The following is a 10,579-nucleotide window of genomic DNA, read 5'->3' as shown; positions in this document are numbered from 1 at the left end:
TGGCAGAGGAGGGCAGTTAGGGGTGACCAGACTGGCAGGGGAGGGCAGTTAAGGGCAATTGGGCCAGCAGGAGAGCAGTTAGGCATTGATCAGGCTGGCAGTGGAGTGGTTAGGGGGTGATCAGGCTGGCAGGTGGAATCGGTTAGGGGCAATCAGGCAGAGGCCGGCGAGTGGTTGGGAGCCAGCAGTCCTGGATTGTGAGAGGGATGTCCGACCATCCATTTAAACGGGTGGTCAGACATCCCTCAAGGGGTCCCAGATTGGCGAGGGTGCAGGCTGAGCTGAGGGATACCTCCCCGCCCCCGCCCCCATGCACGAATTTCGTGCACCGGGCCTCTAGTATAGAATAACTTTGGTAATTGTGACCTATTTTCTGTGACAATTTATTTCAGTACTATGAGAAATGTGTTTTGGATCACTGATTATATTCACTGGCAGAGTAATCGTAAGAACTAAATTCTGGTTAAACCATGCTGCTGCAATTCATTTCAATGTTCAAAACTCACTAAGTAATTAGAATAGGAAAATTCTAGTCTATTCTATCTAGGTACCATGCTGTGGTATGTAACTTTTTTTTTTTTAATTTAAAAGATCTAGCTCTAAAGACTTTGGAACTTGACCTAGTTTTATTGCTGTGCAGGAGGTGGGCATGAAGCGTCCCATATAGAGTAATGTTTTGCTTGGGTTAAGTGTAAACTCTCTTTCTGGCCGCCCTGCTTACAGTCTTTAGATGCAAAGGTGGGACTTTACATTCATGAACATATGTTGAGTCATAGATTAAGCCCTTCAACGAACTTTTTTCATGGCCATTGACCTCCAAACCATGCAGGAAATTCCTTTGTAAGCAAATTCCCATCCCCAGTCCCCTGGCTGTTTAGTCTATGCTGGGTTAAGCATGAGCTTGCTTCTTCTTTGATTGGCAAGCCTACAACTAGAAAAAACAAATGTACGGAACAACTCTCATCACGAATGCCCTGCCCTCCACCCTCACAAGCTGTAAACTCTCTCAGCTTTATTTGGACTGAAACTTGATGAGAGCTTCACTAGGCAGGAAGCACCCTCCTCCCTAAAATGCCACCAACAGAAGGACACAATTTCTCACAGATGCCGTTTCCAGCTCAGGGACCTGAGGTGCTCCATGGCTCAAGACTTTTGACTCTTTCCAAAGAAGGAAATAGCTTAACCTGTTTATTTTCACTGAAGGTGAAGTTAATTGTTTAATTAAAAACTGCAGTTCCAATGGCACATGAAATTAGTAAGATGGGCAGAAATATCAAGCAACCCATGACACCCATGATGTACAAGAAAAAAAAATAATAAAAAGATTTGCAGATAAGAAAAATTGTAGAAAAAGGTGAATTTCACCTTTGAAAAGCACAAGCAATGAAAGAAGAAATAAATAAGTTGGACTGCATCAAAATCATAATTTCTGTGCTTGCCAAGACACCTTTATGTAAGTGAACAGACAAGCCAAAAATGGGACAAGATATTTGCAAATCATATATCTGATAAGGGAAATGTATCAAGAATATACAAAGACATCCTAGAGTTCAACAATAGAAAACAAATAACCCAATTAAAAATGGGAAAGAATCTGAAGAGATGTTCTCTAAGAATGATATACAAATGGCCAATAAGCGCAAGAAAAGATGTCCAACATCATAAGCATTAAAAAAAAAAGAAATAAAAAACATAATTTGGAGATACCCTTTCCCACCCACTGAGATGGCCATAATAATAAGTACGGTCAATAATAAGTGGGTGAAGATGTACAGTATATGGAACACTCATAGGTTGCTGGTAGGAATGTAGAATGGTGCAGATAGTTTAAAAAGTGGCTTGTCAGTTTCTCAAAAAGTTAGCATTACCAAAGGAATTAGAAATTCTACTCTTAGGTATATGCCCCAAAGATTTGAAAACATATACCCACACAAACACTTGTACATGAATGTTCATAGCAGCATGAATTGTAATAGCTAAAAAAGTGGAAACAACCCAAGTAATACTCATCGTGGATGACTAGATAAGTAAAATGTGAAATTAGGTACTAATACAACATGGGTGAACCTTGAAAATGTAACTATGCTAAGTGAGGGAAGTCACAAAAGGCCGCATACTGCATGATTCCAGTCTGTGAACTGTTTAGAATGCATAAAATTAGAAAGTACATGAGTGGTTTCCTGGATATGAGGGGAGGGGAAGAGAGGAGTGACTGCTACTATGTAGGGGGGTTGTTTAAAATGATGAAAATGTCCTGGAATTAGATAGTAGTGATGATCATACAATTCTGTAAATATACTAAATTCATTGCAAATTTACACTTTATAAGGATGACTTTTTTTTTAATATATATTTTATTGATTTTTTACAGAGAGGAAGAGAGAGGGATAGAGAGTTAGAAACATCGATGAGAGAGAAACATCGATCAGCTGCCTCTTGCACACCCCCTACTGGGGATGTGCCCGCAACCAAGGTACATGCCCTTGACCGGAATCGAACCTGGGACCCTTGAGTCTGCAGGCCGACACTCTATCCACTGAGCCAAACCGGTTTCGGCTATAAGGATGACTTTTGTGGTATGTGACTTATATTTTCATTTTTAAACCTACATGATTTTTCTTTTTTTCTTTTCTTGGTCAGGCACAATTTTTTATGTGTTTGTTTTGTTTTAAAGCAGTAAAAGAAACTGGGTCCTAGAAACTGCAGTGATCTAAGCAGCAGCGAGTTTCTGCATTCATCTTTGTTTAAAGACATTTAAATTAGCACACTACTTGTACACCTCACTTGCATGAAATTCTGTACCAAATTGTAACAAATTTACCCCCCACCCTATCCCAGGGGGGAAAAGTTACTTTGGAAGATAATTTTCATTGAAATCTAACCAAAATTTATTTAAGTGGACTGTGACAAGATTATAAATGATATGAAAAATAATATTTTAATATTTGGCCATCAACTTAAGAAAATAGTTTGCCTATACAAATTAAAAAATATTTTAATATAGTCTACCCTTATGTGGTCCTCAGAATTAAAGCATAATGAACAGGAAAGAAAAGGAAAATAATGCAGCTGAGTGCTAAGGCTGGACATCTTGCCAGAAGTAATGGAGGTAGAATATCCTATATAATAAAAGGCCAATATGCAAATTGCCCCTCGGCAGTTTGACTGACTGGGAGTTTGACCACTCGCTATGACATGCACTAACCACCAGGGGGCTGTGCTGAATGAAGAAAGCCCCCAGCCAGTGGCTGGCAGCCGGAGGAAGGAAGGCCCCTTTCGGCCCTGATTGCTGGCCAAGCCTAGGGACTCTACCTGTGCACAATTTTGTGCACTGGGCATCTAGTATACTAAATATCAAGTGCAGAATTTCATACAGCCAACAAGGTAACAGTTTATATTTTTCACTTACATGGGAAAAGTGGATTTTGCAATTACCAGTTGCCTTAAATATACCAAACAAAGCTCCTAAATTTGATACTACATGGTACCACCTTAATTTTTCTTTTTCTTTTTTTTTAAATTACTTTATTGATTAAGGTATCACATATTTGTCATCAACCCCCCCCATTCCCATCCCAAACCCCCCCACATGCATGCCCCCATCCCCTGTTGTCCGTGATCACTGGTTAGGCTCATATGCAAGCACACAAGTCCTTTGGTTGATCTATCTCCCTTGTCCCCACCCTCCTGTATCTTCCCTCTGAGGACTGACAATCTGATCAATGCTGTTCTTGTTCTTCAGTCTATGTTGTTCATCATTTCCCCTAGATGAGTGAGCTCATGTGATACTAGGAATAATACACTTATAGGAACCGAAAATGAGATAAGCAATAATGGTTATGCTGAGAGGCAAATGAATCAGTCTATAGTGAGTTTCTTTTTGGGCCAACAGTTCTTTTGAGTCCTGATTTCTATGTCCAACAGTTGTTTATGTGTACATAACAGCAATGATATTTCAGTTCTGGATGGTGGACAAATAAGTTTTCCAGGCTGCAACTGTGCATAATTTTAAAATGGTTTTTAAAATTTATTCATTTATTTTAAACACTAGAAGCCTGATGCACGAAGATTCGTGCAAGAATAGGCCTTCCTTCCCCTGGCTGCCAGCACACGGCGGGCTCGCTCCAGCAGCCTGTGCAGTGGCAGTGGGGGTGGCAAGCCTTGCACACTCTGGCACCACTTCCTCCTCGCCCTCCTTCTCTGGAGAATTCCTCTGTGCAGTGCTGGTGCTCCCAGGGAGGCACAGAGGGGAAGAAGTGGGGGGAGTGAGGCAGGCGGGGAGGACTGGAGAGGTTGGGTGGACTAGTGAGTTTCACTTTCCCATTGTGAAAGTGGGATGCAACTGGCCCCCTTCCTCATCCTCTTCCTCCTCCGCCCTCAGCCTCCTGCCTGCCCGCCCTCCCTCCATGCCCATCCCCCCTCCCTTCTTGGCCAGGGCTCCTGGGGCACGCTAACTGTGCACCGAGCGAGCTCCTGTGTGTGTCCGCACCCACCGGGCTGCTCCAACACTAGGGTTTTGTTTACCAGAGCAACAAGGCAGGGGTGGGGTATAGGGAGATGCCAGACACCAGGATCTATGACCTCAGGCACAAGAGGGTTGCCTCTAAGGTCTGGGGCTGGGCCACAGGGAGGCTGCAAGGATGGTTGACAGGTGTGGAGCGTGGCAGGGATACCCTGGGGAGGCGCGATGCCCAGAGACCCGAAGCGGCTGGGGACGGAGCCATTGCCATATTTGTCAGGTTAATTTGCATACTCACTCCTGATTGGCTGTGGACTTGTGCAGTGATGGTCAATTTACATATTTTTCTTTTATTAGTATAGTAACACAAGGAAGGTGTTAAAACTGGTATAATAGCTCAATAGAATAAGTATCCTAGATTTTGGGGAGGGATGAAGAATCCTCCCAACTTGATCATCATGGATTAATGATGTGCTTTGTGGATGTGGTTAGTCAATGACAACAGCCTGACAGATCTTTCTTTCTACACCAAGTCCCATTGAGTTATCTGGTCCCCTTGGCTGAGGAATAACCATTAGGCCAGGAGCACTGGCATTATCCATGGTGATGTTCTTCAAGAGATTGACCAACCTATCAGGTAGTGAAGCTGCAACAGCCTTGGGGCCCTCGCAGACTCGCCAAACATTACAAACACTGCACGTGCCAGTGTGCTGATTAAGAATCACCTCATCTCCAGCTTATAGCTCAATGCCATCCTGAACGTCTTTCACATGGAAAAAGAGCTTCTTGCTATATTCTACTTCATAGCTAATGAAGCCAAACTGATCTTTCACACACTCTACAGTGGCCCTACACAGAGGTGTGATGTTGTAAGCCATAGACTGTGCATTTTGGCTTAGGACACACAATTGGAATTTGACACTGTCCTCTATCTGCAGGCAATCTCCTTTGTTGGCCATTCCAACTATCCCAGATGGATAGACCTCGCCTTTCATATCCCCTTCCTCCACAATCTCAATGATTTCTTGGTACTCAGTCTGTGTTGGATCAACACTTCTCAAGGGGTGAATGACTTTACCAGAGTAGATGTAGGATCTGCTTCTTTAGTAAGGGCATTCACTGAGTGTATTTTGTTGACTTTTTCTGCACTAACTTTGTTGCTTTTGCCTTTGGACCAGTTGTACTTGACCATGTCCCCCAGTTACAGGCTATCGACATCACCAGAGAACTCACTGTAATGGAAAAATATGTCGTTATCATGATTGGCTGTTTCAATAAATCCAAAAGTATCCTTCATAATTGCCACATAACCCAAGAGTCTCTTGGAGTTAGAATTACGACCTAAAAGTTGCACACAGGTTACAGTCTGATGTCCAGGCCTCTGTTTGTCACTAATACTAAATTTAACCTTATCCCTTATTTGAGGAGAAGTAGATCTGTTCACATCCTTGGCTTGAAAAAAAAAATACTCACTTTCACCCCACAATCATCATAAGCAATAATACCATCCTCAGTCTCCGTTTCCTTGCCTTTATTTGGGCTAGTGGTTTTAGGTTTGGAAAAAGTGGCTTCTTTTTCTACAGTGCCCAGAAAATGATGATTTGAATGGAAATGGGATGAAACCATGCCTTTGGGAAGTTCTTTAATCCTAATAGCATGATTTCTTTGGGCAGAGAGCATATCAGGAACCACAGAAAACTTTACTTCATCTGCAATATGGAACTGGTTCCCATCCAGGATTTCACTATAGTTGAAGAACATATGAGTATCAGAATCCACACACTTGATGAAACCAAAACCATCTCTCATGGCAGCAATTACACCAATTTCTTTGACTTCATTAGTGAACTGAAATGTATTTGATAGAACTTCTATGTTGGTTGCTTGTTCTAATTTGTCATCTCAATCTGTTGAAATAGTAAAGCTAACATGGTTGCCTTCCAACAGGGTCGTCTTGAATTTTGTATCTTTATCCCCCAAGAGAAGTTCTTTAGGAATCACAAAATTAACTTTAAAGCATCCTGGCAATGGGTCAGTCTGATTTTTACTGGTAACTTTTTGGAATAACTTTGGTTACAGTTCCTTCAAAATGTTCAAAACTAATATTTTGAAAATGACTGTTCTTTGAGGCAATAGTCTGACATGTGCTGCAATTTTTTGACCATTTCTGTCCTTGATTGTGAATTCCACCTCATCTACAGGCTGTAAGGCCTCTAAGTCACCCTTAATTTCACTATAGTGAAAGAATGTCTCTTTTACAACATCACCTCTTTCAATAAAGCCAAATGCCTCCTTCATGGCACATGGTACTCCCTGACAGCGGGCTTGTTTATTTTCATTTTCTTTTTTTTTTAATTTCTTTATTGATTAAGGTGTCACATATTTGTCCTCCTCCCCCCATTCCCATCCCACACCCCTCCACACGGATGCCCCAACCCCCTGTTGAACTTAACCGTTGGATAGGCTCATATGCATGCACACAAGTCCTTTGGTTGATCTCTCCCCCCTCCTCCCAACCTCCCCTATCCTCCCTCTGAGGCCCGATAGTCCGATCGATGCCTCCTTGTTTCTGGTTCTGTTCTTGTTCCTCAGTCTATGTTGTTCATCATTTTCCCTAGATGAGCGAGATCATATGTCACTAGATATATACTTATAAGAACTGAATGTGAGACGAGCAATAATAGTTATGCTGACAGGCAAATGAATCAGTCTGTAGTGAGTTTCTTTCTGGACCAACAGTTCTTTTGAGACCCAATTTAAATGTCCACCAGTTCCTTATGTGTACATGTCAGCACTGACCCCTCAGCTCTGGATGGTGGACAAATGGTGGTAACGGAGGTCCGACTCCCTCTGGTTTGGTCTCGGCCAGACCCAGGGGCACGGCTTCACCCGGACTAAGGGGAACGTGGCCTCACCCAGACCCAAGGGGCGCGTGGCCTCACCCGGGCCCGGGACCCAGCCTCACCCGGATGGATCCAGGGGCACACGGCCTCACCCGGACCCAGGATCCGGCTTCACCCGTACCCAGGGGCGCAAGGCCTCACCTGGGCCCAGGGACCCAGCCTCACCCGGGACCAGGGGCGCAAGGCCTCACCTGGACCCAGGGGCGTGTGGCCTCTCCCAGGCCCAGGGACCCAGCCACACCCGGGTCCAGGGGCACGTGGCCTCACCCGGACCCAGGGGCGCGTGGCCTCTCCCAGACCTGGGACCCAGCCTCACCCGGATCCAGGGACACATGGCCTCACCAGGACCTAGGTGAGGGGCGCGTGGCCTCACCAGGCGCGTGGCCTCACCAGGACCTAGGTGCGCAAGGCCTCACACGGATCCAGGGACACATGGCCTCACCCAAACCCAGGGGCGCGTGGCCTCTCCCAGACCCAGGGGTGCGTGGCCTCACCCGGACCTGGGACCCAGCCTCACCCGGATCCAGGGACACATGGCCTCACCCGGACCCGGGGGCGTGTGGCCTCTCCCAGACCCAGGGGCACGTGGCCTCACCAGGACCTAGGTGCGCGAGGCCTCACCCGGATCCAGGGACACATGGCCTCACCCGGACCCAGGGGCACGTGGCCTCTCCCAGACCCAGGGGCGCGTGGCCTCACCCGGACCTGGGACCCAGCCTCACCCGGATCCAGGGACACATGGCCTCACCCGGACCCGGGGGCGTGTGGCCTCTCCCAGACCCAGGGGCACGTGGCCTCACCCGGACCCAGGGGCGTGAGGCCTCACCCGGATCCAGGGACACATGGGGCTTGTTTATTTTCAACAGCATAATGTTTTGAGCACTTACAGCACCAGTATGTTTATTGTTATCAATTAAAATTTTTATTTTATCTCTGGTTTCCAGCTGAATGTTCCCTTCCATGTCTTCAGGAATGTAAGTCAGATAAAACACTTCTTGTCCATTCATTCGGTCTTCAGGGAGGATTTCTTGTTTCATCTTTACCAGTTTAACAGCAATGGGTTTCCCAGTCTGCCAGTCAGATGATGCTTCGAATTCAACATCATCTCCTACTTTTAAGTCCTGCAGGTAGCCATTATACTGTGAACAGTGGAAGAAAAGTCTAGCTTGACGTTCTGAACACTGAATAAATTTGTAAGAGGTTAGCAGTTTTTCAATATCCCCAGTTTCACACAGTGCTGCTGAAGTACTATTGAGGTACCCATTGTGTCCATTGTTGTGGAGAAGGTTTGGATCAAAGCTCATCTCACAGTGATAATCAAATATTGCACTTTCAGTAGTACTTTCTGATTCTTCTTTTTCAGTACCCGTTTCAAAGGATGAGTGTTGCTAGTATTAAAAAAAAAAAGAGTGAGAGAAAATGGTCTATCAAGATAATAAAGAATACAACTGCTGCTGCACCAGGACTCTCACAGTACAGCACTGAAGAAAACAAAGACTACTAGCAGCGTTGGGAAGTGCTCTTTCAGAGCTGTTAAGTAGGCACAAACTTCTTGTTTCAGATTAAATGTTGTGTCTTCAACTTAAGTGTACTCTTCTTTGGTCTTGTTGGTTGTTTCAGGGTTTGTTCTTTGCCTGATCTGAACTTGAAGCAGCAGTTTCAGGTGATAAAGTCTGTTCTGTTGCACTTCATGTGCAATAGCTCAGCACCCCTCTCCAGAGCCGCCATAAACAATACAGCTCATGAGAATTTTTAAAGTACCCTCTTAAGCCAGATTGGGAGAAAATATTTGCAAAAGACATCTAGGAAAGGACCGTTATCCAAAATATAGAAAGAACTCTTAAAACGTAAAGAAAACAACTCACTTAAAACAATAGGAAAGAGATTGGAATAGACACTTCACCAAAGAAGGTAAACAATGTTAAATAGTCACATGAAAAGATATTTAACATCATATGTCATTAGGAAATTGCAAAATAAAACAACAATGAGATACCACTACACACCTATTAGAATGGCAAAAATGCAAAACACTGATAAAGACAAATGCTGGTGGAGATATAGAGCAGTGGGAACTTTTATTCCTTGCTTGTGGGTATGCAAAATTGTACAGTATAGTAAGTAAGTGTTCTTATCATATGTGTTAGTCTACTTGGGATGCCATAACAAAATACCATATGTGGGCCCCATAGAATTGGGATTGTGGTATTTTCATTTCCATTTGTCTCAAATTATCTTTTGACTTCTTCCTTGATTGTTAACTCATTGTTTAGTAAGATGCTATTTAGCCTCCAGGTGTTTGTGTGTTTTTTAGCGTGGTTTTTGTTGTTTGTTTGCTTTGTAATTGCATTCTAATATCATACAATGTGGTCAGATAAGATGCTTGAAATCATTTTAATCTTTTAAAATTTATTGACAATTGTTTTGTGTTCTAACATGTGGTCTATCCTGGAAGATGTTCCATGTGCACTTGAAAAGAATGTATATTCTGCTGTATTGGGATGAAATACTCTGAAATATATCCATTAAATCTATCTGATCAGTGTGTCATTTAAGGCTGCTCTTGCCTTGTTGATTTTCTGTCTGGAAGATCTATCCATTGATGTCAATGGGATGTTAAAATCCCACACTATGAGCGTACTTTTTACCTCTATCAATGTTTGTTTTTTAAATATTTAGGTGTTCCTTTGTTGGGTACATAAATGTTTAAGATGATTATATCTTCGTGTTGGATTGATCTTTTTAATCATCATGTAATGTTCTTCTTTGTAGCTTATATAGCCTTTGTTTTAAAGTTTATTTTGTCTGATATAAGTATTGCTCCCCCAGCTTTTTGGGGGCCTCAATTTGCATGAAATATCATTTTCTATCCCTTTTTACTTTCAGTCCATATGTGTCTTTCATTCTGAAGTGTGTCTCTGGTATATATATATGTTTTTAAATCCATTCAGCTGCTCTGTCTTTTGATTTGAAGTTGTTATTGATAGGGACATATTTATTGCCATTTTAGTCTTTATAATTATGCTTTTCTTTTTTCTTTCTTTTTCTTTTTATAGAAGTCCTTTTAGCATTTCTTATAATGCTGGCTTGTTGGTGATGAACTCCTTTAGCTTTTTATTTTCTTTTCTTCTTTTTGGGTTCGGGCAGATCTGTACCTCTTCTTAATAGCTTTTCTGGGCAGGTTATTGCTTTTCAATATTTTAAATATTCTGTGCCA

At 43.1% G+C, this 10,579-nt stretch overlaps 1 pseudogene; it reads right to left on the bottom strand.

Annotated features, from left to right (window-relative positions):
* Positions 1-4,924: 4,924 nt before the first annotated feature.
* LOC103305068 (cold shock domain-containing protein E1-like) lies at positions 4,925-8,718 on the bottom strand (annotated as a pseudogene).
* Between the last annotated feature and the right edge of the window lie 1,861 nt (positions 8,719-10,579).

The sequence above is a fragment of the Eptesicus fuscus genome, chromosome 9 (assembly GCF_027574615.1).
Source record: "Eptesicus fuscus isolate TK198812 chromosome 9, DD_ASM_mEF_20220401, whole genome shotgun sequence".
Lineage (NCBI taxonomy): Eukaryota > Metazoa > Chordata > Mammalia > Chiroptera > Vespertilionidae > Eptesicus > Eptesicus fuscus.
Note: the sequence above shows the minus strand (reverse complement) of the source record. Positions and strands in the feature narration are given on the sequence as shown.